Consider the following 27181-nt stretch of genomic DNA (forward strand, 5'->3'; position numbering starts at 1 on the left):
GCACTTTCTATGACTTTGTGAGTAGACAAATTCAAGCATCTATATGCTTTGCTTTTGCAAGAATATTTCAAAAATATTCCTTCATCACCCTTCACATCAAATTTACATTTTTTATATTCTTTCAAAATGTAACATTTGCTTCCAAATACTTTTAGGTAACTTACATTAGGTTTATAGCCATACCATAACTAATAGGGGGTTTTGAATGAGTCCTTCTTCAGCTATACTTGATTCAAGGTATGAACTGTAATGCTGATAGCTTCCTTCCAGTATTTGATAGCAATGTTCTTTTCAATCATTAAGGTTCTTTCATAGTCCATGATAGATTTGTTCTTCCTTTTAGCTATTCCATTTTGCTCGGGAGTTCCAGGGGCTGATACCTGTCTTTTGATCCCCTTTTCAATGCAAAACTTATTGAACTCATGGGAGATGAATTCACCACCTCTATCTAACCTTAAAAATTTTAGTCGTTTACCTATTTCTTTTTCCACTCTGGCCAAATACCACTTGAACTTTTCAAATGCTTCTAATTTCTCTCTTAGATACATGATAGTCATCATTCTTGAATAATCATCAACAAAAATAATGAAGAACTTTTCTCTAGTATAGCTTTCAATTTCAATAGGTTCACACAAATCAATATGCACAATTTGTAAAACTTCTTCAGATTGATGGTTCTTACTTCTAAAGCTAGTCTTTCCCATCTTACCAATCTAACAATTCTTGCATAGACCAATCTCTGGTTTCTTTATACTAGGAATGCCTCTTGCTTTTCTGAATTTTCTTATTTTCACCAAGTTATCAAAGTTCACATGACATAACCTTCTTTTTCATAACCAACTTTCTTCAACTTGAGCAATAAAACATGAACATTCACCAAGTTCAAGATAGAACAAGTTACCTTTTGTCTTTATGCCTGATCCAATCAGCTTTCCTTTGTCATCTAGCAGTCTTGCTTTTCCATGCATGAATTCCACTTTGAATCCATTATTGAGTAGCTATGACACTCTCAACAGATTGTGTTTTAGTCCTTCTACCCAATATGAATTATCACATACAAGCTCTTTGGTTAGTGAAATTCTTCCTCTTCCTTTTATGCAACAAGGTTCATTATTACCAAACCTCACACTACCACCATCATAGTCTTCAAATTGTTCAAACTTAGTTTTATCACCAATCATATGATGAGAGCAACCACTATCTATGATCCATGTATCATTTTTTTTCACATGAGAGATAAGTGCCATCTCTTCATCATTATTAGATTCATCTTTCACATCAATGTAAAAAAATTCATCTTCTTCTTCATCAGAATCATTAGAATCCTTAGCCATGAAACATGTTTTCTTTCCTTTGTCCTTGAATGATTTGAAATCTTTCTTTCCATTGCACTTGTGACCTTTCTTCTCATCCTTGTTTTGCTTGTTTGGCCAGCTAGTAGTAATATGACCAATTTCCTCACATGAAAAATAGATTAGAGGAACCTTACCTTTTTATTTTCCTCTACCTCTTGAATATTTCCTTGCAAGTAGAGCTTCAACCACCTCAAGATCACTGTCTGAACTCTGTTATGATTCTTCTTCACTTTTTGACTGAGAATCCTTTATCTTCTTTCCTTTCTCTTTGAGTGAAAGCTTGGCTTCAAATGCTAACTCAATGTTCTTGGAAGCTGGAACATAGTTATCATAGTTATCTAGCTCAAATGTAGTCAATTTTCCTATTATGGCCTCAAAATTTATCTTATGATTTGCTTCACATTTTCTTTCTTGAATTTCAAAAACTCTAATTACATAAATGGGAAGTAATGTTCTAAGAACTTTACTTACAAAGGTTTCCTCCTCAATGTCTCCTCTAGAAGACTTGATAGCACTGACAACTACTTTGACTCTTTCAACATACTTGGCAATGTTTTCATCCTCTCTCATCCTAATCTGATCAAATTGTCCTCTTAGACTTTCTGCTTTGGATCTTCTCACATTATCATCTCCTCCATAGATTTCTTTCAGCTTGTTCCACATTTCAAAGGCAGTTTTGCAGTCCTTGACTTCATCAAATTCTTCATAGCTTAGGGAAGATGCAATGTCTATCATCATGGTGTTATGAGTCTTCTTCTCAGCAATGTCATTAGTAGATAATGTGCTAGAATGAGTCACATATGCTTCATCTAGATATTTCAATCCTATATCTCCAATGGAAGCTAGATGGAGTCTCATGTGACCTTGCCATGTTGAAAAGTTATCCCTGTTAAGCCTTGGAATTTCCCTCTTGTAAGACATCTTGATCTTTTTCTTAGATCCTTGAAATCCTTCTTACAAGCACCAAAATCTCTGATACCAATTGTTGGAAATATAGATGGAGTAACTGAGAGTGGGGGGGGGGGGGGGGGGTGAATCAATTACCACAAAAACAAATCGATAGATCCCTTAGATGTCTTAAAACTTAGTTACTACTGTCACTCGGTAGCCATAATTATTAACATGCATGCAAAAGGAAATAACATGAACACAAGAGACACCAGATTTAACGTGGAAACCCAATATGGGAAAAACCACCAAGTAACTAGCTACCAATTTTCACTTTTTTGAAGTGAGCCTTGTTAGGAGCCAACCCTATTAAAGGTTACAAAACACACTGTTAGGTGTGACCTTGTTAGAGGATTTAATCACCTTGCTAAGAGTGGCCTTGTTAGAGGACTTTAGAATAATTCAGTAGAATTGTCCACCTTGGTAGAGGATTTACAAAATAGCTATTAGACCAACTTTGTTAAGAGAATTAGGAAATATTGCTACAATGGTGAGAAAGTAACAATAAGTGACCTGAATGAGATGCAATTGATCTTTGTTGATACAAATCTTTGTTCTGCTTCACTAGATCCTTACTGATCGAATACACGTTTGCTCCTCCTCAAGGATATTTGATCTTTCTTCAAAGTTCACTCACACCTTTTTCTTCACACAATCAAATCACTTGCATACTCTCTCATTCATACATCCATTCATACTTTAGAATTCAAAACTTGACCTTTTATTTATACCTTACAAATCATCAAGTCGACTCATTTACAAGTTACATTTACCAATAAAAAATACATTAGTGGGCTACAATCAGTACATGAAACAATTAAACTTTATTTCCCTAAACAATGAAATCCTTCATTGGTCGACCCTGCTTGGTAAACATTGCTCCAGAAATGATTTCCAGTGTTAACCAAGTGAAGCTCGGTAAACATTGTGAACTTTGCAAAATCCTTTGGAGATTGAGTGAACTTGGTAAGAATTGATTTTCTTTAGCTAACCTTGTGAGCTCAGTAAAAATTAACTTCTGCCATAGAATCCTTCAACGCATGAGTGAGCTCGATAAAAATTGTCTTCATAGTGTAACTTCCAAAAATGCTCGGTAAACTCTGTAATTCACTTTGTTGACCTTCTAAACTCAGTAGACTCTGTCTTTTGCTTTTCTGATCAATTGAGCTCAGTAGACTTTGTCTGATGACTGATATGACATTTGTGTAACATCAAAGACAACACGTAATTGAACAATTGTATCCAACATAGGAAATGTTATTATGAATATGTTAAAATAGATTGCAGCTAGACTTGAAGCTGTTGAAATAACTGAGAGAAGAGGAATGCATCTTGAAGATGTTAGTGATGAAGAAGAAGTAGTAGTAGCATCAAATCCTAAAGTTGAGGTAGAACAAGATGAAGAGACACTTTTGAGAGCTTTGAATAGGGAAAGTGCAAGACCTATTTTTGAACTTTCTACATATAGTGGAAGACTTGATACTAATGGTTTCTTAGATTGGATCTCTAAAATTGAGAAATACTTTGATTATCAAAGTATCCCTAAGGATAGGAGGGTGAGTATAGAAGCTACAAAGTTGAAAGGACATGCATCTCTTTAGTGGGACCATTTGCAAACTAATAAATAGAGAAGAGGAAAAGAAAAGATTAAGACTTAGGTGAAGCTGGTTGGTAATTTAAAAAAGAAATTCCTTCTTCTTGGTTATCAAGTTAATTTGTTGAGAAGAATGCAAATTTTGAGACAAAAAGACATGACTGTGAAAGATTATATTGAAGAATAATATAAGTTGGACATTAGATCTAGACATATTGATGATGAAATTGAGAAAGTTGGTAGATACTTGAGTTTTTGAGGACTTCTTTACAAGATGAAATCAGCTTTGTAAAGATGGATAGTTTTGAAGAACTATATGTGTATGCTTTAAGAGTTGATGAAATTTTGGCAAAGAAACAAGAGACCAAACATAAAGAAAGAGGTGGAAGATTTTAGCAAAGTAGAGGAAGATCTTTTGGAGAGAGTAGCAGATCTAATAGCACATCTCATGGAAAAGGAAAATCTAAATGGAAAAAAGAAAGTGGAAGTAGAGGAAGAGGTAACTACACTAAAGGTAATAATACTAGTTACTCTATGAATAATGGTAATGGAAAGAGAGAGGATAGATCTTGGTTTAAAGGTACTTGTTTTAAGTCTTGTGAAGGACATAGAGCTTTTAAATGTAATTTTTTTTGGTATGAAAGTGAGAAGTAGCAACAAAAATTCTTTGATTTAGGAAGAAGATATTGATGCACCTAATAAACTCAAGAAAGGAGAGAACCTGATGATGAGAAGAAATCTTTGGAATGACAATCAGATAATGAAACTATTTTGAGGAAAAATCTCTTTAAGGCTAGAAGTAAAATTGGAGATAAATGTTGCAAGGTGATTATTGATTGTGGCGGTTTTGACAATTTGGCATCTCAGGATTTGGTAATTAAGTTGAAACTACAAAGACTAGAGCACCCTAAGCATTATCACATTGCTTAGATCAAGGATAAACATAAATTGTTGGTAAGTGAGAAATGCCTTGTGAAATTTAAGATTGGGGATTACTTTGATGAAGTCTTGTGTGATATCATGCCTATGGATTGTTGCCATATGCTTTTGGGAAGACCTTGGCAGTATGATAGGAAAGATTTGCATGATGGTAGATTGAATTAGTATACTATTTGGGCTAATGGGAAGAAACATGTGTTGTTCCCTTTAGTTTAATAATTTGAGGAAAGTTAGTGTACTTCTGTAAGATTTTGTTTTCTTGAGGGAAATTAGTTTGTGAAAGATACGAAGAAACTGAATGATTGATTTTCATTGATTCCTAGAAAAATTGAGAAACAAGATGAACTTGAACATGCACTTGAGGTGATATCTTTGTTGGCTAAATTTCAATATATTATTTCTAATAATGTTCCTAATGGACTATCTCATGTGAGAAGTACAAGTTATTGCATGGATTTTATTCCTAGAGCTAGTTTGCCTAATAAAGCATCGCATAAACTAACACTTACTAAGAATAAAAAATTAAATGGAAAGGTGCAAGAATTTCTTGAGAAAGGTTTGATTAGAGAAAGTTTGAATCCATGTATAGTACCTATTATATTAGGACCTAGAAGAATGGAGAATGTGCATAGATTCTAGAGCTATAAAACAAGATAATAGTAAAGTATAGGTTTCATTTGCTTGAGATAGGTGAAATTGTGGAAAGATTGAGTGGAGCAAGGTACTTTCCAAAGATTGATTTTAAAATTGGCTATCATTGGCTTAGAATCAAAGAAGGTGATGAATGGAAGACTTCTTTTAGTACTAATGAAGGTTTTAATGAGTGGTTGGTTATGCCTTTTGGTTTAACTAATGCACCTAGTACTTTTATGAGACCGATGAATAAAGATTTGAAGAAATCCTTAGGAAAGTTTCTGATTGTATACCTTGATGATATATTAATCTATAGTAAGACTAAAGAGGAACACCTTCAACACATCAGAAAAGTTTTGCAGAAGTTGATAGAGGAGAAATTGCTGATAAATCTAAAGAAATATTCTTTTATCAAAGAGGAGCTTGTCTATTTTGGTTTTGTTATTGTGTTGATGGTTTGAAGATGGATCCTGAGAAGGTTAAATCTATTCATGATTAACCTACACTTGAGGATGTTGGAGAAGTTAGATCATTCCATGGATTGATGAGTTTTTACATAAATTTATAAAAAAAATTAGTTCAATTTATAATGCTATCACTGAGTCTATGAGAGGTGATATAAATGATTTGAAGTGGACACATGGAGAAAATAGAAGCTTTGAAACACTTAAGGAAAAGCTCACATAATTGCTTGTTCTTGCTTTGTCTGATTTTAACAAAGTTTTTCAAGTTGATTGTGATACTAGTGGTAATGTCATTTCCATTATTTTGATTCAAGAAGGTAAGCCTATAGCTTTATACAGTAATTTAAATTGAATGATGCTAAGAGAAAATATCTGGTATATGATCAAAACAATTATGCAGTTATTCAAGCTTTAAAGAAATGGAGACATTATTTGATGCCTAGAGAATTTGTGTTATACATTGACCATACAGCTTTACAATATTTGGGAGGTTAGAATAAATTGAATTAGAGACATATGAAATGGGTTGATTATATGCATAACTTTTCTTTTGTGTTTAAACATAAGAATGGACTTCATGAAGAATTTTCATGAAGAAGTGAAAAGTAATCTTCATAACAGTAATCAAGGATATAAAGACAAAGCATATAAGAAGAAAAGACATAAGAGCTTTGAGGTAGGAGATGAGGTAATAGTACATTTGAAGAAGAATATATTTGAGTGGGCACATATAGTAAGTTGAAGATGAAATTTGGTCCTTGAAGAATCTTGAGGAAACATGATAGTGGTAATGCTTTTGAAGTTGAATTGATTGAGGATGTGGATATTTCACCTATATTTAATATTTTAGACATCTTTGAGTATCATGAATTAGATGAAGACTATAGAAGATAAACCTATCTATCCTAAGAAGAAGACAAAAGGGATTGTAAAGATTTTGGATACCAAAATTAGTAAAAGCACTAGAGGAAAATACTATAAAGAGTATTTGGTTTAGTGGTTGAATAAACCCATTGAAGACATTTCTTGAATCATAGAGTCTGAGTTAGATCTTTATGATACTTCATAGAACATCAGGGCTTCTTGATGTGGACATCATTTCTTTTTTTAACTTGGGTGTCTGATGTAGGAGCATCTTGGGTACTTTGGCAGTTTTGCATCACACAAAATATCCCCTTCTTTGTTCATGTTTTGTTGTTGGAAGAATGCATAGTTGTTCATGTTTTCCTTTTTTGTGTAGTTAATACCTTAATGTGGACCTATTGTAGATGATTTTTATAAGGGCATAGATCGTAATTCAATTATTTGTAGGGGTTATCCTTCTCTTTGTTCGTGACATGTTGATTTCCTAGTAGCTTGAGTATGGTGTGGATTTGGCTTTGGTGAGGTATTGTTTGGAATTTTGCACACTTGGGAATCTCTTCCTGGATCAAGTGTGGACCTATCTTTATCTCGAGGAATATATTTTTTATTATTTGAAAGGTCACTAAATTCTCCTTTGGGGCAAGAACTATATCTTTTAATAAATTATCTAACATGTCAACCTTTGGTCTTGTTGGCTATGAAAGTAGAGATCTAGGATTAGGAAAAGTAAAATGAAGTTAGACAAAGGAAATACAAAAATAATGGCTTTGCAATTCTAAGCTCTTAAGCTCACTGACTATAATTTGGTTATTTATGGATGCAACCAAGTAGGTCTTATATCTGACATATTTAATGAATATTATCTACCTTGATGCATTGTTTCTTCTATAATTTCTTGTCATTTCTCCTATTTGGTGGCATTTTTTTGTAACTCTAAGTGAGGGTAGCTAGGAAGTGCCTTATTCATCCTCCTTCCTTGTATCAAATTTTGACATAAATGACGTCCATGAGATAGCATCTCTAAGAAATTATGTCAAATGTTTCATTTTATTTTTTATTGTTTTTGTGTCTAACCAGGTAGTAACACATGCCTTGTCTATACTTATGGATTTCGCATACACGAGAAGTTAGAAATACATTGCATATGCTTCCAGATTTTCCAAACATATCTACCCATACTTTTTTGCATGTATGGGTAGTTATAAGTGCATTTTATATCCCTCCAAATTTAGTATACATTTATTCCCACAATTTCCATTCATGGGCATTTATAAATGCATTTTACATTCCATTAGTTGATCTTTCATGAGCATTTCTTTTTCTTTCCTTCATTTGTATCATATTAAATTTTCTCCCATTTGATAGATATAGGTAGAGAGGGATAAAACCTAAATTTGTTTCTCTTGTACATAAACTACCAAGCATTAATGGCCTTGATCAAAAAATAATAATAGAAACTAAACCCTTTATCATTGTAACTCTCTTACATTTCAATGGTTAGGAGATAAGAAGGATATTCTATATTCCATAAAACCTAAGATTTACAATGAGTACTAATGTAGGTTAAACTAAAACCATTAATTTCATATTTTGGTAATGTCAAAATTGCATAACTGATGACCTCATTAATAGGATGCATGACAAACAAGACATGAAAGCCATGTAGATCATAATCTTCAACCTTGAGGTAAATAAAATCTCTTTTTTTATGAGTAATCCTCATAGAAACTTGGCCCCAAGCACCATATTCTCCTATAGATACTTCACCACATGCACCTTCTCCTCTCTTTCTATTCCCACTAGGGCCGCCAAAACCACCACATTATACTCTGTGAGATTTGAACCCTTGACCTTCTCATTCTTACAACTATAAAATCCCATCCTTGCACACAAATTAGTGTTTGAAGCCACTAGACTTTGAGAAATGGCATTCATACTGCCATCGAAGTTGTAATTATCAAAATATTTTAAATCTTTTTTAATTAATCAAACTGATAAATATCATGTGTGCCCCAATTTTTGGTAGTATGTTGGCTGGTATATCTAGCTTTATAGGTAAAACATTACCTTCTACAGTCAAATTCTCTTGTATAATAGCATATCGACTAATTAATCAGAGTTTAAAAACTAGGTAAGAACTATTGACTTTTTGTCACTGTGTCTAACTCATTAAGAGTGGGTTTTAAGGCATTTTCAACCTAATTGTAGGTTTCTCTAATTCTAATCAAAGTTAATACACATATATTTGATAATGATCAAATTTATTATAGTGAACTAATAGGATTAAGCTATATTATTTTTTTTTGCTTTCACAGCCAATGAAGCAATATAGATTAAAGTGGTGTAGCATAGTTATTATCTTAAACTTTTGGTAGTCATCTATATTATTATGTATATAACTTATATACTAATGAGGTAATTATTTTTCATGACAATCTTAAGAAAATTACTTTATTGGGTGGTAATACTAATTGGTTGAGCTACAATTTTTATCATTTTGGGTTTTTTCACTGAAGATTTTATAAATAAAAAGAAAAGTTTGGCCAGTTCAATTTTTAGTCTTTGTACTATGGTAGTCTACTTTATTTTTATAAATTTTAGAGACAAAAAATTATCACATATCTTTTTTTAATGTTGGATTGAAGTCAAAACTTATGAATTTGGGTGATGGAACCATAATACATTCTTGGAATCCCAAAAATATCAGACATAAACCTGATTTATTGCTAATTCATGGGCTAGAACCCAATGCAATGTGGTAATGGAGTGCCCAAATTCACCTTTTTATATTTAATTCAATATATATTTTCCATATCTCATATTTTTGAGGAATTCTTCTACAAAGAGGCCTAAGAGGACAAAAATGTTCCAAGCATAATGTGTAATAAAACTATTACAAAATTTAGGAGTTACCAAGTTCCATGTGCTGGCAGGAAGTTGCAATGGCTTTTTTGGTTACAACTTAATACATATGTACCCAGATGCAATTCAAAAGTTGGCCACATTGCTTATGGAGTTTGTGTGGAAGAGAAATATTTGTAGGAAGGGATTTTCACAATATATGACTTGAAAACTATTGTAAATATTTTACTTCCACATACTGTTACAAATTTGAAGACATTAATGAAGATTTCATTTTTCAAGGCTCCTAAAATGGCCCCTTCATATTTACTCAAAGATTTAATATTGGTAAGTTTGGTTATGTCTCTATATTTTGCTAACATTTGTTTAGATTATTGAAGATTTGTAGCATGCTACTGATGTATTTTAGAGTCTTCTCTTAGATGAAACTTTGATTCATATGCAAAGTTTCTCATTTCCCTTGTATTGTAGAAATTTTTATGGACGAAATAGGGGAGAGGATTGATTTGGTCAACCAATTAATTGAAGGCAAAAAAGTTTTTGATGTTCTTGTTATATCTCAAGTAGAGCATAAGATTAAATAAGAAGTTCCTTTGTTATATTTTTGTATTGTGAGATGTGTTAACTAATAAATTAAAAAGAGACATTTTAGAAGACAAAATTGACCTCATTTTTCTATACTGAAATGCTATTCTCATCTTTAAAGGCACCTGATCACCAAAATTTGCCATTTTTTGTATTTTTTTTGTAGTAGTTACAAAATAGTTTGAGGTATGTCATCCCATCATGTCCATAACAAAATATACATATTTTGTATACAAGAATTTCTTTTCTGAAAAATGGTCAAATATATAGGTAAATACTTAAAACTAATTGGTAAAAAATTATAGCTATCTGTTGTAGATAAAATTTAACTCAAGCATTCTATAAAGAACAAAAGCAATATCAATAATCACATTATTTGTTTTGTGTTCTTCAATTAATGGTACGACAAAATGGAGAAAATTGTTGTGTTACTTTATATTTTAGTTTTCATTTAAACTATTAAATTTTATTACTTTGTGTTTAATGGTAAAATGGAAGCACTTTAATAAGATGTTGGCCTCTACTTTACGGGGTCACTAAGCCATTCAAAATATGTGTGTGAGGGAAAGAGGGGAATTTTCAAGTATGATTCCACTCATGATCTAAATTAGATTAGCTAGGACCTAAAGGAATAAGAAAACTAATACTAAATTCAAATTATAAAGAGGAATGCAACATCAGGAAATGTACTCTTTGGCCCTTAATAGGATAATGTGAATGTGGAATTGAATTAATTGCTTAAATAATGTAAATATAAATGCTATGTAAACACAATTAGCACAATTAATATGTAACTATACGTTAAAGATATGTAAGGGAATAAAATATAAATGACTCACCTTGAAGTGTGTAGAGGAAGATGTATTTTTGCTCCAAAACTCACAGATCTGAACTATATCTGAATATCTACCCGTAGATCTTTGATGAAATGACAAAAGGAAGAAAACCCAAAAATCTCCCTAGAATCTAATACTAGAGATTAGGTTGACTTGAGAAGATGTCCTACAACTAGGTTGATGTAGTTTGATGATCTGCATCTAATGACTCCAGAAAGCTTGCGAACAATAGGTTCCATAATTGTAATCTTTTTCACTCCCAACCTGCAAATCAATAAAGAAAAGAAAGGTTTTGTTTTGGGGTTGGGGTATGATGAGGGCTTTCCTTGGTCAAGCCCTATGTTAAGGAATTAACCGTAATTAAGATATGAAAATGTAAATGACTAAAAAAATAAATAAATGTTAGGATTCACCTTGGTTGAAACCCTTGTTTGTAAGGATTTTGTATATAAATGTTTTGTAGATCTTGAATTAGGAATGTAGGGTATCTCCACTCTTTGCAATGGATCTACATTAATTCCATCATGGTTTCATGGATATAAAAGTGCATCAATGAAGAGGATGATTAATACTTCAATGTAGATCTCCTCCCTTGATGGCCAACAATAACCTATATCTTCAAGAGGAAATGCTCACAAAGGATCCTTCAACACTAGATATAAATCTGCTTGCTTAAATGCTTGAAAATATTGAATACTTGATCTCCTTGAATGCAAAATTCTAGACTTGAGAGCAAGAGCTTGAGTGTGTGAATAAATGAGATTCTTGAGCTTAATGAGATGAGATATGAAAATGAAGCCTCCAAGTCTCCTTATATATGAGTTTTTGAATGTAGGCTAACTAGACAATAGTAATAAACTAATTAAACCCTCGAGGCCTATTGGGCCCTTATCTCTAGAACTTCCAAGGACTAGGTCAACCTGAGTTGACCCAATCCTATAGGTCATGTTTTGGGTGCCATAGAAAGATGTGGTAGGTTCTAGAAAGATAAGGGTAGAAAGAGTAAAAAGATCAAACACAGACATATCCATTGTCTACATAGGAAGTTATAAAGAGGGGGATAAAAGGTCTGAAAAGGAAAGTACACCTATTTTAGGATGGTACATTTATCCCCCACTTTATTTGGAGTATTAGTCTCCTCAAACTCATGGTAAAGTAGATCAAGAGAAAAAGAGAAAATCTCATCGTGATTTAGGATTAAAAGAAATCATCAAGCCCTTAACAGACTTAAGTCTTTTTCACATCCAAAATCATAATAAGATAGATAAGCACATTTTTTCCCGATAAGGATTGTGTGCATTATTATGAACCACACAAGAAAATGGAAAAAGGGGGTAAAGGTCTTCGCAAAAGAAAAAGGGATGATATTGAATAGTCTAAAGTGTGTGTTGCATGCTAGTCAACCCATCAAAGATGAATCAAATGGTCTAGCAAGTGTGTGATGTATGATAGTTAGTCCATCAAGGTATTCAACTTCAAGGGAAATTCATATCCTGAAAAGAAGAATCAAAAGTGACCCAAGCATAAGGATGTGTGTTCCTAAAGGGGTAAAAAAAAGAACAGGCTTCTGAGACTGTTAGTAGTCAAAAGAAGGGTCAAAACAAGGATCGAGCCTACCAAACTATCAATAGTTTAGAGAGAGATCCAAAAAGAAAGAAACTAATCCCCAAGGAATGATTCTTGGAAACAAGAAAAAAAAAAGTGAGAGAGGGGATACATATGAAATAATAATGCATAGATTTGGGTATACCTTATAAATCATATCAAGCAATAAAGACTAAAGTACTCCAAGTTAAACAAAAAATCTATATTTGTATTCCATGGACAAAGGTGGAGCGAAGAGTATGCCCCCACATTAAAGTGATTGCAAACACCTTAATAGGATAAATGGCTTTAACTGAAGCATACATGCATCCACTAAATAATGTTTCCACTATGACATGCTTCAAAGAAGAGAAACATACCAAGGGAAATGAGAACATAACAAAAAGAAAGAACACAAAAGTGATCTACTAACTTTGGATTCAGTAAGATCATATGATAATATGCAATATTATATCAAGTATGAAAATATCATCATTCCCCAAAGAAGGTAGAACTATGACACAATGGAGGAGAAGACACAAAATAGCTACAAAGAATAATCTTTTTGGATCAATAACATGGAGACCAAAAAGAATTAGTGCCACCATATCATAAGCAACCAAGAATACTACATAAGATCATTGGTAAAAAAGATAGCATAAGCACGACATAACATGTAATGACATATAGAAGAAAAGAGATACAAATAGAAGAATGTATACGATAGGGTGATTACTTTATACTCTTAAGCTCAACGAAGCAATAAGGATTGTCTCAAGCAATCAAAAGACAAAAACACAACATGGGAGAAATACAACACATGAACACAAAGACTACTATGATGAATAATGTCCACTTCAAGCATTCCGCGCCCCCCCCCTTCCCTTCCATCTCAGTCTCAAATGCTAGGGGAAAGATGGTGACTTGTGTGAGGAATGATATCCATTATAGTAAGAATCACAAAAATTTTTAAGCAAGGACTTTGGGAGTCACTTTGCTTATTACTAGGAGAGATTTATGTTGCATAGAAAGCATTTTAGGAAAATCCCTATCCATATCAATTAATTCTTAATCACTACTAACATATTAATCGTCTAAAGTATCATCCCATCTAGATTAATAGAATCTAAAATACTAATAAAACCATCATGTTTATTCATATGCAAAATGTTACCTTATTTAACTTTCTCCAAAGACTCGTGCATGGTTTGACCAAAGGAAGGAAAATTTTTAAAAGCAAGAGAATGAGTTGTAGCCTTAGCTTTAGCTTGATAGTTATACGACATTGATGATCATTTTGATTATGAATAGTCTTACAAGATACAGTAGAAGGATTAGGATCCACTACCATAGGTTTGGAAGAAGGAACATCAATAGGTTCAATAGATGTAGAGGGAAGAACATGTTCAAAAGTAGGAGCAGTAGGACATAAGATAGGTGCAAGTGAACAACTCTTAGGAAAAATTAGCTCCATAATATTTTCTACTTTATGTTGATAGTTTCTATAGAGATGATTGGGATGAGTAGATGGTTTTATAGGATAAGATGGCCAATAAAAATCAAACTCAACATAATCTCTAGGACATGATGGTTTATAAAGAGAAAGATTAATTGTAATAAATTTTCCATCATGAGAAAATTTAAGACATTTGTGAATGGGAGAACCTATGACTTGTATGGAAGAAATCCATGGAATACCAAGTTTAACTTGAAATTGATTAGAAGTTGGAATAACAACAAAGTTAATAAAACTAGAGTTCCTTGATAAAGTAGAACTTCAAGTGATAGAGCCTTGAGGGTGATAAAGAAAACTAGTACACATTTGAAAACATACAAGAGTATTATTCTAATTAGATATATGAAATTATTAATTGTTAAAATGGTGTTCTTCGGTGATAACATTGAAAGGAGAGGAATGATCAACCAAAGTACCACAAGAAGGAATATTAGAAACTCTGCTAGTGTTGTAAAGATATCATATTGAGTAAAGGTAATTATAGGTGTATATTTAGGTTTAGGTGGAGAAGAAATTGAAGGTTGAGGTGGTAACTCAACATGATTTTTGTCTTGTATCTTCTCACCATAATCATTATGACGATTAGAAGAAGAAGGTTGATTAATAACATTCATTGAGTGAGAAGGTAAAAGATTAGTATAAATTTGAAAAAGTTGATTAGGTGGTGCAAGAGATTCATTTATGTTGTTAACTTAAGCATAAAAATTTATAGCCTAAGAATCAATAAGGTCCTAAATAGAATTCTTCAAACCATAACACTTTTGAGTATCATGACCTGGTTGATGAAGATACTAATAGAAAGAATTAAAAAATATTTAGGCAACAGTCTACTAGGATCAATAGGATGAATAGGAGGAAGGTTAAGAACACAAGCATGAATCAACTTACTCATCACCTTAGACAAAGGCCCAGATAGTTGAGTATACTAATGATTAGGATGAAATACAAAGGAAAATAATTTATACCTCTAGATTTAGTAGCCAATTGATCATCAATTGTATTTTTAGACTTGATTTTGATGAAATTGTTAGGTTTAGATAACTTGTTTGGATTTTTGGTGGCATCACTCTTATCACTAGAAATAGGAGCCATAGGAGTAGAACTCTCAAGCTGAATCACTTGTAAAAGGTAATGGTGAAGCACTACACATAGGTGTGAAAAGGAGGTATAATATATAAGTAGAATCTTATCCTTAATGTCTTTTTATAAATTAGAAATAAAGATACGTTGAATATCATGATCAAGTACAAGATAAGAGATCTGAGCATAAAAGTGTTCAAATCTACCAATAAATTTGGTAACTTTCTGTTTAACATTCTTTTTGTTGGAATTCTTTACAATAACTAAGAGGGGTTGAATCTGTTATCCAAGGTCTAGATGTACAAATAAAACTTTTCATAGCTTAATGAACCCATATCTATAAAACATATTCACCATACATGCATCCATTAGATCATACAATCACTTAAACTTGTAGGTTACTATCAAATCAACTTTGCAAAAATGTAAGCATGAAAATAATAGATTCAATAAAACATTTGACACAATGATTTTACATGGAAACCCAATTTAGGAAAAACTACTTGTAACATGCTACTCATTCTCACTCTTTTGAAGTGATGCCTTGTGAAAGGCCAACCTTGTTAAAGGTTGTAATGCATACTGTTAAATGTGACCTGGTCAGAGGATTTCAATCACCCTGTTAGGAGTGAGCCTTGTTAGAGGACTTTAGATCATTCACTTGGAATGTCACTTTTTTAAAGGATTTACAAATGACTATTAGGTCAGCCTTAATCCAAAGGATTTACCCTAGACTGGTACACTGATTAAAAAGTAATAGTAAGGCTTGATCTAATAATAACTTTCAACTCACTTTGTTGATTATAGATCTCTACTCCAATCCTCCATTCTACTTAACTTTCACACACTTCAACTTTGATAGCTTGTTCACCCTTCAAGCATCCATACCCTTAAGCCTTCTTGCTTTGCTTGGCAATAATAGTCTCTTCTGTTTAGTCACAGATTAAAGAAATACACTAGACTTCTTGTCTTTGTTACATGGTCACACATGACAACATTTGTATCTGACCAGGTATCTTTATAAATCAAAAAACTAAGATCTTTTGTCATCCATTTTAGGGTTAGGTAAGATTAGGTAGGATTCAATGAATCTACCCATCTTTTCATGTTATTCCCTTTTAGAAACTTCTCCTTCAATACTCTTTGAATTCACCTCAAAATGGTTCATCTTGAATTATGTACCACCAGTTCATCATATTTATCTTCCCCACACTTCACGCAATCCAAGAAATCAAACTTTTTAGCTCAAATTCATCGAATTCATGATCTTTCCCATACCATTTTCACTTGGCATTAACTTGCTTCTGATGCTCAGCACATACTCCATTGATCAACATCCACTATCAAATCACTTAGCATGAAATAAAGGTTGCTGGTGCTCAACATCAACTAAAATTTACTCAACTTACATTGTATCACTCAGCATACACTGAATTTTGACTTTTCTTGGCTCCAACTAATTTTCTACTCGACTTGCACTAACTTTTCTTGGCACTTACTACCCACTCAATCAAGCTTGGTAGACTCAATTATTCTTACTTGTTCTTCTAGACTTTGTCAATGTATCCATCCTTTAAAACCTTAGGTAGATAATCAATCCACTATGTTATCACTATCTAACCTGATCTTTTTACTTCTTATACATATCATAACTCAACCTTTCCTCTAGGTGTTCTTATTACCTCATATGATCAAAACCTCCTTATCAATCAAACAAATGATAATACTCAAATCATTTAAGAAGTTGTCTTACCATAAAGTAGCACGTTTGACATTAGTGACAAAATAATGATTGAAACACATTCTTATATTTGTGTCAATCTATTTTCAATAATCTCCCTCTTTGGCATTGATGGATAACCAATTCAACTAGTACAACCAACAATAATACCAAAAAGAAAATAATGTATTGTATTGAAAATCTCACCCTCTATCAACAACTTTCATCTTCTATATAGGTTATAAATTTTTGCTTTGAACAGTAGACAATTAACTCATCCTTATGACTCCCTCTTGATCACTTCTTATATCTCCCTTAGCACTATCTCCCTCTTACTAGGTAGATGTAATTTTCTTTCTTTGCAGTAATCAGCAGGTACACTAGCTCCCTCTGAGTAGATATTCCATGTTTCTTCTATTTGTATAATATTTCTTGTAACATCTCCCTTCTTGACAATAATGCCAAAGACTCGTCATATTAATATGCAAGTATGAACATTTTTAGTTTCTCCCTCTATGACCTAGCTTTTGACTAATTTGTATCTCTAGCTCTTTGATTACATTAGGTAGCTCCAAAAGTAAGATCCATATGTCAATCATCTCATTTGATGAAAGGCACTTCCCATGCTTCTTTAATAGCCTTGGATAAGGGTATCATCCCTAGTTTACCTCTTAGATACTCATGAGAATCCTTAGGCAATGCTTTTGTGAACATATTAGCTATTTTCTCTTTTGTATTCATATATTCCATCTTCACTTCTTTATCTTGAACTAACTCTCTCAAATAATGACACTTGATTAAAATGTGCTTAGTATTTGTATGCATCACATGATTGTTTGATATATTTATAGTACTTGTATTATCATAAAAAATATCATAGGTTCAATGATTTCCTCCATTCCTTTAAGTAGTTGTTTGATCCATACAATGTCTATATAATTTACCGCAGTGGCAACATATTCAGCTTCAAAAGTAGATTGAGATATGTGGTTTTGTTTCCTACTTGTCCATGTAAAAAACCTTTTTCCTAAGAAAAATGGCCCTCCACTAGTGCTCTTTTTGTTATCAATATTTCGAGCCAAATCAACATCAGTGTAGGCTCTCATTTTAAAAGAAATATTTTCCTTGTAGTATAGACCATAGTCTTATGTTCCTTTTAGATATCTCCTTATTCTCTTAACAACCATCAAATTATTCTCCCTTGGATTAGTAGAGAATCTTGCAACTATCCCAACAGATAATGTAATATTAGGTCTACTATGTACTACATATTGCAATTTTCCAATCATAGACCTCTACAATGTTTGATTCACCTCACCCGAATCATCATTCTTTGACAATTTACATCATGTTACCATAGGTGTGCTTATTGGCCCGGATTCTTACAATCCAAAAGTTTTTAATATCTCCTTTACATATTTTGACTAAGTGATGTATATGCCATATTTCATCTACTGTACTTGCAAACCCACAAAGAACTTGATATCTCCAAACATAGACATCTGAAATTCTTCCTTCATTTCATTTGCAAAAGCTTTGAATACAGTATCTTGACCTCCAAATATGATATCATGAACAAAAATTTCAAATAGTAAACTACCTTTTTCTTTCTTTGTCTTCAAGTACAAATTGTTGTTATCATCAGTCCTCTCAAATCTAATCCTCACAAGATAATTGTGACTCCTTCCATACCATGCTCTTGGTGCTTGCTTCAAACCACATAAAATTTTGTGTAGTATGCATACTATGTTTTTGTTGTTATCATCAACAAATTGTTATGGATATTTTATATAAACCTCTTCTTCCAATATGACATTCAAAAATATAGTTTTAACATCCATTTCATAAACTTCAAAACCTTTCTATGTAGAGTTAGCAAGCAGAGTTCTTAATCCTTCCAATCTTGCAACAGGAGTGAATGTTTCTCCATAGTCTATCCCTTCTTCTTGTCCATACCCATTGTAAAATAATCTTGCCTTCTTCCTTGTGACTTTACCATTTTTATCTAACTAGTTTCTGTACACCCACTTGGTGCCAATTACATTTTTATCTTATGGTCTAGGAAATAAAGTCCATGTCTTATTTTTCTCAATTTGTTCAATCTCTTCTTTCATGGCTTTACTCTAGTCCACATCTTCTAAGGCATCTTTTACAATTTTAGGTTCATGCATGCTAAGAAAACATGTATCATTTCTCAACTTGTTGCTTGTCATTTTCCTTGCATCTTTATCTCCAATGATTTGTGTAACAGGATAATGTCTCTTGGCATACTTTGACAATCATGGTTCTGCTCTATTTTCCTCATTTAGTCTCTTAGCTTCTGAATCACTATGTACTTCTCTATCAGGTAGTTCAATATCTCTTTCATGTACACTAACCTCAGAATTAGAATGTGCCTCAATTTCATTCTATAACTTGGCACCTGATTGTAGTTCAATTCCTGAATGCAACTCTACATTCATAGAATGTGACTTGGTAGTCACTGAAACTTGTTGTTGATTTGCAACTTGATTTATAGAATCTTCATCAATATTCATACCTTCATAAAAGTATACAAATGATTTATATCTCTCTAGTTCCTTCATAGGTTCAACCTCATGTACTTTTGTGTATTCATTAAATTTCACAATTGCACTTTCCACAACTTTGTTAGTGTTAGTATTCAAACACTTATAACCTTTACTTCTTATGCAATAGCCAAGGAATATACCTTCTTCACTTTTCTCATCTAGTTTACCATTCTTGAAATCTTTGAGAATATAACACTTGCTTCCAAATACCTTAAAATATTTTACATTGGGTGAGTATCCATACTGTAGTTCAAAAGGTGTTGAATAAGTACCTTTTTGGACTTGCACATGGTTCAAGGTATAGGCAGCTGTATTGACAACCTCCCTACAATATTTCAAAGCAACGTTCTTCTCCAACATGTGTGTCCTAGCACAGTTCATTATAGATATGTTCCTCCTTTCAACAATTCCATTTTGTGGAGGGGTCCTTGGGGCAGATGTTTGTCTTTTGATTCCTCCATCATTATAAAACATCTCAAACTCATTTGATGTAAATTATCCTTCTCTATCAATTCTCAAGCATGTCATACTTTTACCTATTTCCTTCTCAACTCTTGCTAAGTACCACTTAAACATTTGGAAAGCATCATATTTTTGTTTTAGAAACATAATTGTCATCATCCTAGAATAATCATCAAGAAATAGCATAATGTACTTATCACCTTTGTATCTTTGCACATTAATTTGTCCATAGAAGTTAGTGTGAACAATCTCTGAAATTCCTTTAGAAATATGAGTCTTGCTCTTAAAACTTGACTTTTTCATTTTGCCTAATTGACATTGTTTGCAAATTATATTTTTAGGTTTCTTGAACTTAGGCAAACCTTTTACTCTTCTCATGTTATTGATAGTAACCAAGTTATCAAAATTAACATGACATAACCTCTTGTGCCATAACCACATGCCATAAAATTCTACAACTATACAAGTATCATCATCCATATCAAGATATAATAGATTACCTCTAGTTTGATCACCTTTTCCAATTAGTTTTCCATCAGTATCATATATCTTAACAATATTTTTTTCAAACTCAACCTTGCAACCTAAACTATTCAGTTGTGGCACACTCAACAAATTATAGCTAAGTCCTTCAACATAAGAAGCATTGTCACATAAAACCTTTTCTATGAATTTGATAGAACATTTTCCTTTTATCAGATAGGGTACATCATTACCAAACCTTACACTATTTCCATCATAATAATTTAATTTAGTGAACTTACTTTTATCTCCAGTCATGTGATGTGAACACCCACTTTCAATGATCCATTTGGCATTCTTGTTCACACAAGACACTAGTGTAGTTTCCTCATCTTCATTAGAATCATCCTTCATTGCAACACACACCACTTCATCATCATGGTCATCAGATCCATCTTTGGTTTCCTCTTCAGCAATGTAGCAAGACTTCTTTTCTTTGTCTTTGTAATCTTTGTTGTCCTCATCTCTTCTACTTTTGTACTTGTCTCCAGCTTTGTAGTTCTTCTTCTTTGGACATCTAGCAGCAATATGACCAACCTCATTGCAACTGAAACACATGATAGGTAACTTACCTTTGAATTTTCTTTTACCTCCATGGAATCTCCTTACTAGTAGTGCTTCAAGTTGTTCTATATCCTCCTCATCCATATCATTGTCATTGAAAACAAATTTTATCTTTTTCTTCTTCTTCTCACTGGGTTCCTTCAATGAAAAATTGGATTTGAAAGTAGATTCAACATTTTCATATCTTGAGTTATCAAAATTAGATAGCTCAAAATCAATGAGCCTACCTACCAGATGTTCAAGATTCAGATTAGAACTTGGTAACAATTTTCTCATAACTTTGCTAAGTACAGTTTCATTATCTATCTTACTAGTAGCTCCTCTTATAAAATTAACATATTTTATCGTACAGCAATATTGACCAACATTCTCACCTTCTTGCATTTTCATATCATCAAACTTACCTCTAAGACTTTCAGATTTGGCTCTTCGAACATTTGTGTCTCCTCCATAAATGGTGTAAAGAGCATCTCACTTTTTCTTTGCACTATCACAATCCTTGATGTTATTGAACTCTGCATAATTTAGGTCACAGACAATCTCCAGCATTGCCTAGTTGTGTTCTTTCCTCTTTTTTAGATCTTTAACTGTTAGGGCTCCAACATGCTCAGCGATGATGGTAGCTTGTGCATGATCTCCAAGATCACCTAGATGTAGCTTCATCTGACATTTCCATACATGAAAGTTATCTCTATTAAGCTTAGGTACCTATCATTTTTACATCTTGATCTTTTTGCTCCTAGTACCTTCAAACTAGTCCTCTCAAGCAAATGGTTTTGATACCAATTGTTGGAATTCTTTAGAATAACTGAGAGGGGGGTGAATCAATTATCCAAGGTGCATATGTATAGATAAAAATTCTCACATCTTAGTGAACCGATCTCCATAAAACATATTCATCATGAATGCATCCATTAGATCATACAATCACTTAAACTTGTAGGTTACTGTCAAATCAACTTTGTGGAAATATAAGCATGAAATGTAATAGATTCAATAACAAATTTGACACAATGATTCAACTTTGTAAAATTCTTTCTCTTGCAAGTTGTCCCTGCTCCCAAGAATTGGCTAAGATCGCTCCCCTATATCCGTCTTGGTTGTCTCTCTTGAACCTACGAGAAATTTCCCTTTCAATTTGAAAAGATGTGGACTTCCCATCCTGATTTATTGAATAGGATATGCTATTGGTGGGGTATGAAAGTGGAAGGAACAACTATGTTTAGATTTGTTAAGAAGTTGATTAATGTGAAACAAATGATTAAAGTTTGGAATAAGTTGAATTTCGGCCATATTTTTTAGGACAAAGAGGAGTTGTCTGTCAAGCTCACTTCTCAATAGGATGGGTATAATGATTTGAATAGGAACACTGAGATGTCTATTTTGACCGACTTGCACAATATTATAAGAAAAGAAAAGAAGTTCTGGAAGCAAAGATCAAGAATCAATTGGCTTAAAGAGGGTGATTAGAACACCAGGTTTTTTCATATTTCTACTCTTAAGCATAGAGAAAATAAAAAAATATCAGGTTTAAAAAAGGGGCAGTATCTTTTGACAAGAGACAATGATATTTCTGCTGAGACTGTTTCTTATTTCTCTTCTCTTATGTCATAGGATCCCTTGTTATCGGAGGTGGATCAAAATGAAATTGTCTCTTGTCTTCCACAGATTATTTAACCCCATCATAACAAAATGTTGAGGGTGATCCCAAAAGCATAGGAAGTTAAAGAAGCTTTGTTTTCTTTGCCTACTAACAAATCCCTTGGACCAAATGGTTTTCCATTTTTATTTTTCCAAACTTATTGGGAGGTGGTTATGGAAGATGTGTTGAAGGTTGTTCAGGAATTTTTGGAGCAAGAAGCATTCTAAAGGAGATCAATTCTACTTTCTTGGTCTTCATTCCTAAAGTTCTTGGCACTGATTCTTTGGATAAATTTAGACCTATTAGTCTTTGTAACTCTTTCTTCAAGATTATTTCAAAGGTGTTAACTTCTAGAATTCTTAAAATTTTCCCTTTGATTATATCTTGGCAACAAATGGGTTTTGTCCCTGGAAGACAAATATTGGATTCTATCATGATGGTTTATGAAGTGATTCATTCCATGGAAGTAGGAAAAAGAGAAGGTATGCTTCTTTAGTTGGATCTTTCTAAAGCCTATGATCGAGTGGGTTGGACTTTCCTTGATTTGGTGCTTCAGGCTTTTGGCTTTGATCAAAAAGTTTGCAAGCTTATACCTCAGCTTATTTCTACTTCTCTTGCAATCTTGGTAAATGGGGTTCCCTCAATTTTTTTCAAACCTTCAAGAGGGTTAAGATAGGGGGATCCTATCTCTCCTATTTTTTTCATTATCATGGTTGAATGTATTGGAAGGTTGATTGAGAGGAATAAACAAGAAGGGAGACTTAAAGGGAACAAACCGTCTTTGAGGAGTGCTTCTTTTTCTCATTAGTAGTTTGTGGATGATACTATTATGGGAGGGGAGGCATCTATTAAGGAGGAAAAATTGATGAAGGATATTTTGGATATGTATATTAAAGGATTAGGACAACTAATTAATTCGAAGAAAAGCTCTATTTTCTTCATTAATACTCCAGGGGACAGACAAAGGAAAATTGTGAGGATTCTTAGATGTGGAGTGGGAAAACTCCCTTCTACCTATCTTGGTCTCCCTATGGGTAGTAAGTCTCTTGATTCTTTTTGGAATGAGATTCTTGATAGGTTCAACAAGAAGTTGGTGGGGTGGAAAGGGACTTCTCTTAGTCAAGCAGGCAAATGTCTTTTGGTTAAATCCACTCTTCAGAATTTCCTGATGTGTGCCCTAAGTCTATTCAAGATACCAATTAAGTTTTCTAACAAAATGGAAAAGATCCTAAGATATTTTCTTTGGTCTAGCCTTGAGGGTCGAGAGAGATATCCCCTTGTGGCTTGGGATAATATCTATCTTCCTAAGTGCTATGGGGGCCTAGGAATTAGGAAATTAAAGCATCTTAATAAGGCTCTTCTAGCTAAATAGATTTGGTGCATTTTTAATAGTACATGGGAATGGAGAGATATTTTTGTTAATAAGTATGTTAGAAAACCTACTATTCAGTTCTTTCTCAATAATGAAGACATCCCGAATGGATTTGTCATTTGGAATGGAATCCTTAAGGCAACGAACCTAGCCAAAGCGAAGGTTAAGTGGAAAGTGGGTAATGGTGAGGACATTCTATTCTAGCATGATAATTGGTTGATTCAAGGCCCCCTTATAAATAATCCTATATTTGAAAACTGGTCAAATATTTTTATTAGGTAATTTGGTTTGAAAGTTAGTGATTATAGAATAGACCATGGTTGGAGAGACCTGTCTTTCATTTTAGATGACCTCAAGCCAGTTATGATAATGTTGAACTCTATGATTCTTAATAAAAAGAGGGATGAATTAATATGGGGAGATAAACCTAATGGTTATTACTCAGTTGCATCATGATATAGCTCTCTTTGGAGCTTGAATGAGAAGCCCCCTTGGGCTAAAGCCTGGGTACCTAGTCTTACCCCAAAGATTAATATTTTCTTCTGGCTGGCTTTATAAGAAAAAATTCTTACCCAGGATAATTTAATCAAAAGAGGACATTATATTCCTAATAGATGTATACTATGTAAACATCAAATGGAATCGACTAATCATATGTTTATCCATTGTCTTTATTCAAGGGAGGTTTTGGATACCTTAACCAAAAACCTTGGGGAAAGCTAGTGCAAGCCAAGTAATGTACTGGATTTTTTTTTTCAATGGAATAGTATTTTTAAAGGCACAAATTTGCAAGATTTAAGTACTTGGTCTTTGTCTCATTTCTATTGGGGAGTCTGGAAGGAAATAAATAATAGAATCTTCAGAGATAGAGAGGAACCTGCTTTTGTTCTGGCAGAAAAGATATATATAAGCATGAAGGAAAATTACCAAGTTAGAAAGGGGGGAGATATTGAAAATGGTGGTAATAAGAAGGATGGCATAAAGAAAATTTTGATGGTGCGGCTAAAGGAAACCCTAGACCTTCAGATTGTGGAGATATCATCAGAAATAGCTATGGTGGAGGGGTGGCGGCTTCTTCCTATCCTTTGGGTTATTAGACAAACCATTATGTAGAAGCCAATGTTGCATGCCATATGATGAAATTAGCTTTGGACATGGGAGTTAAAAAATTATGGTTGGAGGGGGATTCAAATAACATTATAAGGTGTATTAAAGGGGTCACCCAACCATCATGGTCCATAGCTAATATTATTGAAGAGATCCACTCCTTTCTTGGCAATTTCAAAAGTTTCTACATCACCCATGAATATAGGGAGGTGAATTCTATGGTAACTAGTTTGCCAATGAAGCAATTAGGCAAGAAAAGGGGATGGTTTGGAATTTGGGTGGAAATATCCTAGAAGAAGCAAAAAGCCTAATTGAGCTAGACAAAATCCAGGGAGATACAATGGACATCTAATTGTTATAATGGTTATTGATGAGAGTTGGGGTTTGAGTAGTTATAATTATGGCATTTACAAAAAACACAATCAAATAAGGTTATCAGTGTCAAATCGACATGTTTCTTGGGTCAATTTTTTTCTCTTCCTTTACCATTTTTGGGGAAAAGAAAGACATCAAAAATTATCAGAGAGGCAGCCATAAGGGTTTTCAGAGGTTGGAGAAGGGATATCAGAGGTCAAAGTTCATAAGAATATTAAGTGTTGAAAATATAGGAATGGTGGGGGAAAGTAGGAAGGAACCTATTGGTGAAGCAAATAAATGGAAGCAAATGACTAAAGTCTAGGAAAAGTTAGAGAAGGGTGCCAACTATATTACTAAACTTCATGGCTTTGACCCTGCGATCACTAATAGTATGGTTGATTCATGGAAAGATGGGAGGGTTAAACTGGATGGGGTTTCATTTCAGGTCACTGAGGACGTCATTGCTCTTGTAAGTAAAATTTTGGCAAAGGGGTTGAAGTTTTACAGAGATAAGAAGGTGTCAGTGAATGTTGTGAACGATTTTGCAAAGAATACTGAGGAGAGAAATGAACTGGTAAAGTGTGAAACTTACTACGAAATAGATTCAATCAAGAAGTTATGGAGGTATGTTTTATGGGCTATTATAAAGTATTTTTCTTTAGACACTAGATTTGATAGAGTAAGAACACACCATTTTGTTTTACTCAATCAATTTTACTATGGTGTCAAGATTTCATTCCCTTTTTATTTATATACTTCAATGTGTAAGGGTATTTCCAGGTACAAGAAGAAAACCTCTACAAATTCAGCCTTGCATGAGGGGTTATTGCTTCTAATTTATGAGCACTTCAAGGCTCGGACCATAAGAAAAACCCCCCTATAGGGCGTGGATGCATCTATGGATACAGGAAGCTCTAGCTTCTCATCTAATTTGGAGGATGTCCAAAGTATTATTTCATAGGGTGAAGAAAACATTTCGCTTGGAAAAAAGGCCAAGGATTTAGAGAAGAAATCATCCTCATCAATTAGAACCCTAAGCAAGAAGGGCCCTAGAGGACACAGGTCTAAAGCTTCAGGCCAGGGAGATGAAGAGTACAACGAGGAAGGGGATGATATAAAAACTAATGAAGAGGTTGAAGAGGAGGCAGAAACCAAGACAACAGAGCTAGTGGCTAAAAAATAAAGGAGATCTAAAGAGAAGGATGTAGAGGGGATTTCGGATTCTACGCCAAAGCTCTCTGCCATTCCTCTTTCCCCTATTCATCCTAAAGAACAAGAAAAGGAGAAGAAAGATGGTGAGGTAGGAGAGGTGATAATTAAGGACATGTGCATGGCCTAGAGAAAATTTAATGTAAAAATTGTTGGATTTGAGAAAATACACAAATCAAATCCACAAGCCCTCGAATCACCTGCATGTAGAAAACTTGTCACAAAGAAGAAAAAGACAAGAAGAGGCAAGGGTTTGGTCTGAAAATAAGAAAATTGTATTCTTAGATAAAATGTAAGTTATTGTACAATATATGAGATGATATGAAAATACAATAGGAGAGCCTGTTTATAAAGGCCTCTAGAAGCTTGTAGAACGTGCTAGAAAGTGCTAGGAGA

At 33.4% G+C, this 27181-nt stretch overlaps 1 pseudogene; it reads left to right on the forward strand.

Moving 5' to 3' along the window:
• The first annotated feature begins 4191 nt into the window (after positions 1-4191).
• Positions 4192-26759, forward strand: LOC149530985 (uncharacterized; annotated as a pseudogene).
• The last annotated feature ends 422 nt before the right edge of the window (positions 26760-27181 follow it).

Source organism: Cupressus sempervirens, chromosome 11 (assembly GCF_028749045.1).
Source record: "Cupressus sempervirens isolate cs-2001-9-10 chromosome 11, ASM2874904v1, whole genome shotgun sequence".
Taxonomy (NCBI): Eukaryota; Viridiplantae; Streptophyta; class Pinopsida; order Cupressales; family Cupressaceae; genus Cupressus; species Cupressus sempervirens.